Source organism: Papaver somniferum, chromosome 4 (assembly GCF_003573695.1).
Source record: "Papaver somniferum cultivar HN1 chromosome 4, ASM357369v1, whole genome shotgun sequence".
NCBI lineage: Eukaryota > Viridiplantae > Streptophyta > Magnoliopsida > Ranunculales > Papaveraceae > Papaver > Papaver somniferum.
In genome coordinates, this window is record NC_039361.1 from 64,844,087 (window position 1) to 64,857,948 (window position 13,862).

Here is a 13,862-nt window from a genome sequence, read left to right on the forward strand (position 1 = left end):
TCATCATCTAAGCCTCTAATTCTTAGAGTACTACAAATTTCCTCAAAATCCCTAACATGGTAATAAGAGTTTTCATTTTCTTTCCCTAAAAAGATTGGGAGCATCTGTAAGGTACCAGGTTCCAGTTCATAGGGTGCCTCCGTTTCAGCTAACTTAATACACGAAGGACGAGTAGTCCTAGTTGGATTCAACAAAGATTTCAAAGTTGTCATTTCTGGCGCTATCGGAGCAACAAGGATTCTCTCCTCAGTTAAAGGATGTTCAAAAACAGACTCTTCAAAAGTCGGACTTTCTAGATTAAGGTAATCGAGACACTTCGAACTACTAGGTTTCTCTTTAACAAATCTACATAGTGCGTCTTTTTTACGTTCATGCATACAATAGAATTTTCTAAATTGGAAGGGTAAGCAAACACAGATCAAGGCCGACTCAACCAAATCAAACCTATTGATTTCTAGCAAACAAAAAGCATGATGGGTCCACTTAGATTGTTTCTAGACCAGCTTCTAATCCTTCGAACGGGAATTCGTTACAATTTAAGCAAACCCCTCTGGAATCAATCCGAGTTAATGTAAGTTGAATAGAGGCGAGGGAAGCTCGGTGGAGGTTTGATACCCAAGGCCTCACCGGTATTACAAGGCGGCGCAGTCACGCATTCAACTTACAGAAACCGTCAAGAACTTCGAAGTATGCTTAAAAGAGTAACCAATATTTTTCGAATGACTTTCCTGTTAAGCTCGTTACCCTATAGGTCTCGTTCTAGTCAAAATTTTAGGCTTAGGTTCGCGTAGGTTACGTGTTCCTAAAGCGGGCAAGAAGAGAACGGTGATGAAATCCGAACCCTTATCTTGTATGGCCAGGCCTTGCCCTTTACTAGAAAAATAAATGTCTGTATTCAATCCTCAACATATATGCATACGAAGGAGTCCAGTAACTCGCTGACAGGGGATTCGCGAGTGTTTAGAATCTTACTTCTCGTTCTAGACGGGGGATGAATCGGTTGTAGTCGACTCGGGCCACTGACTCCGATGTATAGTGTACGAACCCAAGGTGCAAAGACAATATCGTAATTGTCCTCCTTCTCTGCAAACAGTTTATATTTAAAGTACCCTTCCGTAGGGTAATAATAAAAAAAATAATGTCCCAAAGTCCAAAAGTCCAAAAAGTAAAGAAAAATTACAAAATAATAAACCCTAATACAATATTATTATTTTTTTAAAAAGAAAATAAACAAACCCTAAACTAAAATTGTCTAAAATAAAATTGTCTTCTTTTCTGTTCTTTTTGCTTTAATCTTTAGCTCCAAGTCTTTATGAAATCACCAAACTCTTTGGCTTAATTTTCTTTATGATCTAGAACCTGTAGACACAAGATAAATACCCAAAAACATAAAAAATGACAAAAATATAAAAAAAAAAAAAAAAATAATAAATCTAAAACCCTAAAAACAAGTCCGCGCCGGCGGCGCCAAAAATTGATGTGATTTGTAGATAGTGGTAAAAGTGGTTCGATTCTCAGACTTGTGAAGGATATTAATTAGACTTAAATTCTAATATTAAAATAGAAAACTCACTAAAAATTATAGCAAACTCAATCAAAGTTGATATCAATATTAAAAGAACACTAAGGCTAAGATTCCACTATTTTCCAAATTCAAAGTGATTTAATCCAATATTTATATTCATGCAATTTTTTCGTTCAATTTGATTCTAAACTATTGCAACAAGTAGATTCTCAAAATAACAAGTGTAAATCCGAAGCATAGAACATCAAAAACCTAGGTCCAAGCATGCTCTATCAAAAGAAATAACAATTGCTTAGCAAGAATCATTCAAACAATTTTCACTCAAGGCAAAACAATTATAAAAATAATTACGATAAATAAATAAATAAGAATATACCACTTTTTGTTGGAAAAATAGCTTCCTCTATCGCCTCAGCAATGGGGTTTAGCTCCTCATATTAATCACTTGCTCAAAATACATGTTTGTTGCTCAAAAGTTGATTAAAAGAGTGAAAGGTGTAAAGTAGCTGATTTGCAACAGCGTAAAAGTGTTACAGATCTCTGGTACAAAGAGGAACAATGATTAACTGCTGTGTATAAATGTTACTGCTCTTCTGCTGTTTAACAACGACACTGTTTTGCGACTGTTTTTCGTGCGTCAATGTTCTTCGCGTTCTTGAGCTGTGCAGCAGCAGCAGAAACAGAGTTTGATAAAACTCTGATTTCTTCTTCTATGGCTCTCCTCAGGTCCCCAAACTCTCGACACCCCTTCTATATGACCCAAACAATCTATTTATATCAAAAATACCAATTAAATCTCTCACAAATCTTCCAAAATCTCTTCCCTTCTCTTCACGGCAAAGTTGCGGCAATTTCTTGTTTTAGAATTTCTACACGTTTCTGAGCTTTCCTTTTTATTCTAAACTCTTCCTTATATAGATACAAATCTTTGGGAAGGTTCATAGCACTTTAATATCTCTAAAATTCCCTAAAACAGGTCACACACGTGGCTTTCCTTATATTTCTGTTGTGATAAAAATCCGTCGATTGAGCCCAGTCTAATCTATTTCAACACCCATATCAGATTCCTAGACCCATAAGGAGTCTATCCTATGAAAATCAGAGGTTTAATCGACCTCAAACTCCTCCAAATCAAGAACCCTAATCTGTTCTTCACTGCCACAAATTTTCCCGCCAAAACTGATAATTCAAATGTAGAAGATGGTCGCCTCCTATCCAGAGTAGGGGTGAGATTAGCAGCTGCCTGTCAATGGGATGCCCCTTAGTTATTAGGTTACCCCTTATCCAAAGTGAGGGTCCGAATAGCAAATGTCCTCCCATGAACGCAAAAAACACTTTTCGAGCCAATTTCGCCGCAAAATCTTATTTTTCCAAAAACACCTACAAAGACATAAAAAGCCAAAATAAATACAAAATCGAGCACTAACATTATATACAATTGAGATTATATCAGACACAAAAATGTATCTATCACAAAGTTTGCGAACTTTGTTGATCAAGAGAACCGGAACAATGGCGTGAGCCAAGGCCGCTAACTCAGTCCGCGAACTGCCGAAGTTCTCAAACCCGAGAATTTTTGCTGGAGTTGACAAACTATTTGCGTGAAACTAAGTCCGCGAACTCAATCTTCGAACCCAGTTCGCGAACCGGCGAAGTTCTCATACCCGATAATTTCTGCTGGAGTTTGCAAACTATGTCCGGTAACATAAGTCCGCGAATCTAGTCTGCGAACTTGAGAAGGTTATATATATGAAGATGATTTCTGAACTTAAACTTAAAAGACTAAGGAATGCAGTTTGCAAATCGTGGCTATAAAAGTTCATGAACCGATTCAAGTGAATCAAATCATCTTTTCTTCAATTGTGTCTTTTGTAGTACATGAGATTTCCTTGTAATTGAACAACTCTCTAACTAGTTCATTTGAAATCATTTGAACTAGTTATGGTGAAGAAGAACGTGGTTTATATGGAATGCTCATATGGCTAACCTTTTGGTTAACTATTGTTGAACCAACAAGTGCATACGTTTGGGTACGGTTAACAAACCTAGAAGCGTGCATTATCAAGTGTGTGTAACAAGCTAAGTTTTCGATCTAACAGTTGAGAAATATTAGCTTGAATCTAAATCAGGTTTTCATCTAACGGTGGATATTGATTGCTTTGTTACCAAAGTAACTTAATTGCAAACATAATTTGAAAGATTATATAATGGTAACTCTAGTATCTGTGCAAAACTAATCCCCACACCTCACGTGTGATACTAGTTTGCATATTAGAGTCGGTTCTCCTTTAACCTTTGGTTTTTTTCTTCTAAAACTAGGTTAACGACTTAAAGAATTCATTGGGATTGTGAATCCAGACCGATACTACTTTTATCGTAGTTGTGTGATCTGATCTTGCATCTTCTATCGTACGACTACAATCAGATTGATTGGCTTGAAATTGATATCTCCGATAGGCAAGATATAAAAAGTAATCACAAACATCTTCATCTCATTGTTTGTGATTCCGCAACATCTTGTTTCGCTACCATACGGTTAAGATTGTTGTGAGGTGATTGATAACTCTAGGTTGTTCTTCGGGAATATAAGACCCGATTATCAATTGGTTCCTGTTCACCTTGATTATTATCAAAAAATGGAACAAAACCTTTTAGGGTTTATCTATGGGAGACATATCCTTTGATAGACTTGTCTGTGTGAGACATATTTGCTTATTGTTAAGTCTTCGACTTTGGGTCGTAGAAACTCTTAGTTATGGGTGAGATCAGCTAAGGGAATCAAGTGCACAGTATCCTGCTGGATCAGAGGCGTAGGGAGTAGAACTGTACCTTGGATCAGTGGGAGACTGATTGGGGTTCAACTATAGTCCATTACGAAGTTAGCTTGGAGTAGGCTAGTGTCTTTAGCGGCTTAATACAGTGTGTGTTCAATATGGACTAGGTCCCGGGGTTTTTCTGCATTTGCGGTTTCCTCGTTAACAAAATTCTGGTGTCTGTGTTATTTCTATTTCTGCATTATATTTTTTTATCTTTATAATTTAAATAATACAGGTTGTGCATTGTATATCATCAATTAGAATATCCAACCTTAGGTTATTGATTTTCATTGATTGATCCTTGGATATTGGTCTTTGGTACCATCCAAGTTATTCCTTGTGTTTGATTGAAGACTCGTTGATTTCTATTAGCTCGAGTAAATCAAAACAAGAGAGAGATATTAACTCCTTGAGATACTTTTACCTTGATTGAGTCTGAATGTCTAGTTGATTCTATAGAAAGTATTTCGGAGTTAGTCCATACAGATTGCTAAGCGAAATATTGGGTAGTGTTGTTAGACCCCCGCTTTTTCAATTGGTATCAGAGAAGGCAAACACGTTCAAGACCTTACAAGTCTGTGTTTGTAGCAATCTGAGTCTGAGGTCAAAATTTCTTAGGCATACCAATATGCCTCCTAAAGCTTTCAACTATGACAATTTTCTCGGGAATACCTCAAAGGATTGCTCCTTAGTTGATTCTTCCGAATCCAGGGGTAGGAAGATTGTCTCATCTTGTGTTGACCACTCTTCCTCCAATGAGACATTGGACACAATGGCAAAAGCTGAAATGGATCTCAACAGAATCGCAAAAAAATATACTGAGTTTGTTGATCTTCAGAATCATGATCAACTCATCGATGAATTTGAAAAGTCTATTGATCGAGAACGTGTACTCTATAACATTATTGAGTCCTTCTCTAAGGATATTGAGAAACTCCTTCAAGAAACTAATTTACAGCGTCAAAAAATTAGTATTCTCGAAAATATGGTCAAAGAAGGCTCAATTAGAGAGAAACGGTTGATCAAGACACATTCATTTGATCTTGACAGACTTCGTGTTGAAAAAGAGAAACTAGAAGCATCCCTTTCACTAGCCCATGAACAGTGCAAGTCCTTGGAAAAGGATAACTCTGTCCTAAGGAGAAATTTTTTTGTTCAAACTGTTCCTGACATACAGTACATGAAGAAATACTCTCCAGGAGAAGATTGTGTCGAGAAAAGTTTTCATAACTTACCATCTTCTCACAGGGCTGTGAAGTTAAAACAAATATTGTTTTTTGCTTCTCCTCCACGAACCTGTACTTTCTATGGAAAAAGGAATCACTATGCTACCCATTGTTTTGCCAGGAGGAAACAAATATCTAAATTTCACAATTTGCTTCGTTTCGCTGTCAATGGAACAAACAGTCGATTGACTATAGCAGTGAACCTTATGTCCACAGGAAACCAGACATCTTATAAAAATGATCTCTTCCCTAGAAATCATTACAGGACGCTTGTGCATCCTAGTGGCAAAAATCCTTGTGCTGCTAATGAAAGAATGTCCTGTGCTTATAAGAACAACTCTGGTAAATCTAAGTCTAGAGTATGGAGATCCATTTCGGAAAATCTTCTAGAAACGATCCCTAGAGGTTCTAGACTCAGTAATCAGAAATCCTCTTTTCTTGAACCTTCGGTAAGGGCTGTGAGAAATTTTCCTATATTTGGAAACTTCCAAGGGAAAACAAGAAATGTTGAGATCAGATATCCTGGTGGAAATCACAACTACCCTCTCAAAACCTATAGTGAGACTATGTCTCCCTCTGCTACCTAGTAGCATAATGTTCCCTTCTTGTATCTAACTTGAGAGATACAAGGATGATGTTTGAGAGATGCTCAAGTAATTAGCTGATTTTAATCGGTTTGTATGTTTGATATCTTATGATATGAGTTTTTATTATTTCTTTCTTTCATCACTGTGACCTTTCTTTTTAGGGCTGGAGAAAATTTTGAAAGCGACACAGTTTGCAGTTTTCCTGGTTGGGTCCATTATTCTTTTGGTGTATGGCTTAGTCCACGAACGTCCATATCTCTTCAAGGAACTCTAGGGTTTATATCTAGGGTGTACACTTGAGCATATATATATATCTCATATATGCGTTCATTAATCTTCAGAAAGTAACTCGATGAAACTGTTCCCAAAGAAGAAGTTAACCCTACTGTAAAGGATGATCTCAAAGGAAGTGATCCTGCTCAAGAGTTTATTCTGAAGAAGATGCTTGAAAGGAAAGAGTATAACTCTTGGATTGGAGAATCTGTCAAGGATTTAATTCTCGTTCAGAATGAAGCAAAGAACGAACTTGCTAACCTTCAACTGCAGATAAACCAGCTTATTGATGGACAGGCAAAAATCCTTGGTACTCAGAACATCTTGATTAGGAATCAGAAGAAAGTTATTCTTGACTGCGCTAAGGCTTGGAATTTTGCTCGCATTATTCATCGAAAAACTAATGTTCTCACTCATGAACATGGGGTCTCTACGGTCAACAAGATCAAGGATATTAGTGATTCCTATTTCGATGGACCATTCCAGAGGTATGAAATCATCAAGGAAAACTGAGTTTTGTTTATTTTCCTAGTATGTCTTCTTTTTGATTTAGTTGGAAGAATAACCAGTGCTTGGAATAACAATGATTGTGACTACACGTAGCTATCTTTTTTCATTTATTTTTTTTAGGTTTATTGGTTTAAATTCTAAAACTGTTTGGATGATGATTTTTTGCAGTATTAGTCTTTATGATTTGTTATATTGCAATTTGTTATGGGATATTGGGGTTTACGACCGTGAACTATGTTTGTCCCATGCTTTGTCAAAAGTAAAGTCGTCCGTGATCGGTATTCACGTATTGATAAAAGAATGAATCGACTTTTGACAAATACAAAAGTTAAGCCTATATTGTCAAATATTTGATGGAAGATAGGTTAAAATCTTTTGTTTTTCAAGGATTATGTCTATTAAATATCGTTATGCAAATAGCGATGGAAAATAGAATGAATCCTTGTGTATTCCGCAGTATTGATCATCCCTGATCCATATTTTATGTATTACTGTGAGGCTCCGTAATATATCTTGTGTTGAGCACTATACAACCAAGTTGATTTTTTAGCTTAGTTTTTGTTCCGTGAGATATGTTATATCGAGCATATTGAACTAAATTAATCATCTTGTTTGGTTATTTAGTTTTTGCTCCGTAAGTTTTCTTATGTTGAGCAAAATAAATGACAATTGAATTGATTACTTTTGTGATTAGTTTGGTTGTGTATTCTGATTAGATTAATTTTGGGTTCTCTTGTAATTAATCTAGTTGAGTATTTTCGTGTCTCCATAAGTTCTCTTATGTTGAGCATAATCAATTGAATTGATCACTTTTTTTGTTTAATTTGATTGCGTATTCTGATTAAATTAATCATGGATTTACTTGTGATTAATTTGATTGAGTTTTTGGATATAGGAAATCATTCTCATGGTTTTTTGTGTCCAATAAAAATCCTTCTTTTCTTTCGAAATTAAGGTCGCTCTTGTTGTTCCTTCGGGAATGATATCAAGTGGGGGAGAGTTCTTTTTAACTTGTGCTTAATGGTCATATCTTGAGGGGTATGCGGCTGTGAAATTTTAGAGGGATTATCTTGTATCTTTAAACTCCTTAATGAATGCATTTAGCTTCGGCTTCATGATTGCATCTAAATTAGTTGGTATGTATTTTTTTTCTTTTGTCATGAAATGTCTCTCTCGGAAATTTCATTATGATCCCGTTCTTGTACCTTTGCCAATTTTATTGACAAAAAGTGGGAGAATTAATATGTATTTCACACTACAAATACATATGGTTTTCGAATCATTGTGTAAGGGGGAGTGGTTTCCATGTGAGATGGAGTATTGACTAAGGTGGAGTGATACATATCACCATAGTATTATTGTTGAAGTTATGATACAATTGAAATTTGACGCGTAATAATACTATGACACTGTATAAAAATGATCGAGAATTATGTTTTCTCATTGTTATAGCTACGGATCTTCAACAGCGGTGATACTAAACTTACAACCTTTGGGATCATTAGAGTACTTGGAAGTGACGAAGATTTCGAGGAATTTTGAAGATTAGACATGTGGAATAGGAGCTACTAAAGTTTCTTTATCTTTTTTGTATTCCATATGTATTAATAGTTTTTTCACTAAAATGACAAAGGAGGAGATTGTTAGAGCATTGCTCGGTCGAACTCGCATGCGTTGCTATCTCAAGCATGTTTGTCAATGTTAGTGATCAAAACTACAAGTCTTGATTTCTAGTCTATTATAGCTAAGTCTCGGACTAGGATAGAAAGTGTGTTTGAGCTCAAGGACATCATGGCGATTCATCATACAAGAAGAAGAACTACTCAAGGAACCGGTGGAACTTCTCGACAAAAAGGTATGTGAAGACTTGAACTTATCTATCACTAAAACTTCTATCTACTCTATCTCCTACTCTTTAAGACAAGAAGTCGTATGCTATATATATAGACTTTGATTATACACATTTGGTATTTCGAGCAGAGTATACCTCGCCTATCTATATCTCGAAATATGAGTTGGTAAGCTTTTCGCTTTAACCAAGTTTATCTTTATCATGTGAAGAAAGTCATGATATGTTTCAATCATCTTGAAATTTGCTTTGAAGAGAAATGGTGTAACAACTACATAACGTCCTCTAAGAATGTTTTAATGATTAAAATGAGAGTTTAGATTACATAACCAATAGTGTACATAAGCATTATTGTGGAAACACATTTATGTATAAGTCCTATTCCTTGAACCAAAGTTTGCGAACTTTGTTGTTCAAGAGAACCGGAAGAATGGCGTGAGCCAATTCCGCGAACTCAGTCCGCGAACTGCCGAAGTTCTCAAACCCGAGAATTTGTGCTGGAGTTGAAAAACTATTTGCGTAAAACTAAGTCCGCGAACTAGCGAAGTTCTCATACCCGAGAATTTCTGCTGGAGTTTGTAAACTCTGCCTGGTAAGTTAAGTCCCCGAACCTAGTCTGCGAGCTTGAGAAGGTTATATATATCTGAAGATGATTTCTGAACTTAAACTTAAAAAGACTAAGGAATGAAGTTTGAAAACCGTGGATATAAAAGTTCATGAACCGATTCAAGTGAATCAAATCATCTTTGCTTCAATTGTGTCTTGTGTAGTTCATGAGATTTCCTTGCAATTGAACAACTCTCTAACTAGTTCATTTGAAATCATTTGAACTAGTTATGGTGAAAAAGAACGTGGTTGATATGGAATGCTTATATGGCTAACCTTTTGGTTAACTATTGTTGAACCAACAAGTACATACGTTTGGGTACGGTTAAAAAACTTAGAAGCGTGCATTGTCAAGTGTGTGTAACAAGCTAAGTTTTCGATCTAACGGTTGAGAAATATTAGCTAGCAGGTTTTAATCTAACGGTGGATATTGATTGCTTTTTTTACCAAAGTAACTTAATTGCAAACCCTGATTTGAAAGACTATATAAGGGGAGCTCTAGTATCTGTGCAAAACTAATCCCCACACCTCACGTGTAATACTAGTTTGCATACTAGAGTCGGTTCTCCTTTAACCTTTGGTTTTCTTCTTCCAAAACTAGGTTAACGACTTAAAGACTTCATTGGGATTGTGAAGCCAGACCGATACTACTTTTATCGTAGTTGTGTGATCTGATCTTGCATCTTCTATCGTACGAGTACAATCAGATTGATTGGATTGAGATTGATATCTCCGATGGGCAAGATATAAAACATAATCACAAACATCTTCGTCCCACTGTTTGTGATTTCGCAACATCTTGTTTCGCTACCATACGATTAAAATTATTGTGAGGTGATTGATAACTCTAGGATGTTCTTCGGGAATATAAGACCGGATTATCAATTGGTTCCTGTTCACCTTGATTATTATCAAAAAACGGAACAAAACCTTTTAGGGTTTATTCGTGGGAGACAGATTGATCCTTTGATAGACTTGTCTGTGTGAGACAGATTTGTTTATTGTTAAGTCTTCGACTTTGGGTCGTAGCAACTCTTATTGTGGGTGAGATCATCTAAGGGAATCAAGTGCGCAGTATCCTTCTGGGATCAGAGGTGTAGGGAGTAGAACTGTACCTTGGATCAGTGGGAGACTGATTGGGGTTCAACTAAAGTCCAGTCCGAAGTTAGTTTGGAGTAGGCTAGTGTCTGTAGCGGCTTAATACAGTGTGTATTCAATCTGGACTAGGTCCCCGGGTTTTTATGCATTTGCGGTTTCCTCGTTAACAAAATTCTGGTGTCTGTGTTATTTCTATTTCCGCATTATATTGTTTTATCTTTATAATTGAAATAATACAGGTTGTGCTTTGTAGATCATCAATTAGAATATCCAACCTTAGGTTGTTGATTTTCATTGATTGATCCTTGGATATTGGTCTTTGGTACCATCCAAGTTATTCCTTGTGTTTGATTGAAGACTCGCTGATTTCTATTAGCTCGAGTAAATCAAAACAAGAGAGATATATTAACTCCTTGAGTTACTTTTACCTAGATTTAGTCTGACTGTGTAGTTGATTCTCTAAAAAGTATTTCGGAGTTAGTCCATACAGATTGCTAAGAGAAATATTGGGTGGTGTTGTTAGACCCCCGCTTTTTCAGGGAGTAACATGTCATACGAAGTGGATAACAAAAACGTGCGGATTGAATATATACCTATCTTCCTTAGGAGGAGTAAAATCTTTGTTATTATAATGTCAACAACGACATTTTCAAGGATTGAATGTAAGCAGTTTTACTATGATGTTGAATCGGGAATCAAGCGGATGTGTAATGAATTCTTGTAATTTGTTTATCCATATGATGTAAGAGTTTTGTCACTAAAATTGACAAAGGGGGAGATTGTTAGAGCATTGCTCGGTTGAACCCACCAAGCGTTGGTATGTCAAGTTTGGTTGTCATATTTTAGTGAATCAAAACTCATGTTAAGAGTCGTTTGATATGTACTAGAGTCAACTTCGTATAGGTTAGCTTGAAAGTATTAGGATATAAGACATTATAAGTATTGCGAAGTCTTGAAGATGTGAAGAAGCAAGGAGCTACAACAACAACAATCATCCTTCCACTTGAGGTTAGTGATATTTGACTTGAACTGTTTCATTCCCTAACGTATCTTTCAAGTCGTGCATATTGAAAACATAACTGCGAAGCATGTTTGAACTCTATATAGACATAGTATTAAGGAATACAATACGAGGTTTATTGCTTAGCCATTAAACTTTGTAGATAAGGAATCGCCATAATCATTTGAATGCTATTGTGATTATATATGGGTATGAGGTGAGGATTTCATCCCAGGGAACAATGTTTACATGTGTTCTAAGGAAGTAAGTTCATAAACTTTTTTGTGAACCGAAAAGGAAATTTCCAGGTGTTATTGGTTTTGTTATTCATTGCATGTCTTATGAACAACCAATATGTGTGATTGAGTATAACCGCTCACAAATTGTTTGTGTTCTTGGTAGAACTATTCACAAAGGCCTGACTTATGTATTGGTATAAATTTTATTAGTAAAATCGATCTTAAGTAATCACCTGTGGTATGATCGAGTTTGTGTGTCTGGCCAAATATGGGAGAGGGGAACCGATCCTAGTAAGAGGTGCAGTACATCACAAGGGGAACCAATCCTTGTATGGGGTGCAACAAGGTTTATAGCAGAAAGGGGAACCGATCCTATGGACATGTGCAACACGTTTTTAGGCAAAGGGGAACCGATTCTATGGACATTGCAACACATATAAGTTAGATACCATATATATGTGGGGAACCCATCCTAGTACCTAGTCAACCGAATTTTGGAAATCTAGTGTGACTATGCACAATACTCACATGGAGGTAGAACCGAAACTTGTTTTGGTAGAACCTTTAAACCCATGATTGTGATTGAATGTGGGTTTGATCAATCGCATAGTTCTTGAAAGTCAGATGAACCAATTCTAAACTTGTTTGGAAGTATGGGAAATCGGTTTCAAGGTTGTAACTGTGAAAGAGAACTTACAAAGTAAAGATGTCGACAAACTTTGAACACGTGCTATGAATGTTTATTTTTTTAATTGTTCAAAGATATTCCTTAACGGCTAAGGGAAGAGAATCCCAGGATCGAAACATAAGTAAGTTAAGAATCTTTTAATTAAGGTTATTAATTTTATTTGGTAGGGAAATTCCAGAATTAGTAATGTGCATTTACTAATTAGATTTTCCGAGAAATTTTGATCATTATTTTTGGACAGAGCATTTCCAAGAATTATGAAAACCGAATCTGTGCTTTAATGAATATCTTGGGAATATTTTCAGTTTTCGAAATTCCTTGGTGTCCAAACTTCCTTGTTTATAAATACTTGAAGTTTGCCTTTCTAGCAAACTAATCCTTCGTAACAACAGACTTCCTCTTTTGTTGTTACTTGTGTAGCCGCCTATTCGGAGACGAGAGTAACCTAATTAGGCGAAATCTCTTACGTCCGCTCAGTTTAAAGTCTTCTTTGGGATTGAGAAGCTCTAGCGTGTACCGTTGGTGGGAAACTAGATAATTGCAGTTTATCTTTTGTTTTCGATTGATTTGATTGACTAACGGTGGTTGAAATCTGATTGCACCTAGTTTGCTTATTCTTGAGAATCTTCTCTTTTGATATAAGACTCACTCAAACTAGTTCATAGTTTCAACAAGGATCTTTAGACTGTTGTTAGTTCTAAAGACGATCTTGTGATAATCCATTGTTAACAGACTCTGTTATGTGCGTGATTGTGTGCAGGTTTTTATTGAAGATTTAAGAAGATTTGAAGACAAAGAAGATATTGAAGATCTGACTTGGGTTTTATAATATTTGGTGTGCACAATACTTGTTTCGGGAAAAGAGGATCCAGTTAATAATCGGTTTATCCTTGTGCTAGATTGGATTGATTAATTGAGTAGATCGGCATCAACACAGTTCTTCGGATTAAGGTGTTGTTGGCTTAATATTAAACGATTACTTCGGTAATTGAACATAAGATAGATCTAAGGACCTGGCGAAGGAATTTATGTTAAGATAAACGGAAGAGCCTTTGTCTGACTCATATCACTTGGTTGAATAGAGTTGATACCAAACAGATTTGTTGTTCCTTTACTGTTTGGAATACGAACCAAGTACGTGACTTATTTATAAGTTGGAGGCGTGGGAATACAGACGGAACTAGGTGAACTACAGGGTTAGTTACTTGGTCTCAACTATACGAAGTTAGGTGTAATTTTGTGTAGCGGCTTAATCATGAGAGTATTCAATTCTGGACAAGCTCCTGGGGTTTTTATGCATTATCGGTTTCCTCGTTAACAAAATCTTGCTATGTCATTTACTTTTATTTTCCGCATTATAATTGTTTTATTATAATTAAAGTAAATTACACAAACGTTAATTCATATTCACTTGATAAGCAATCCTATTGTGTTTGGTTGAGTCT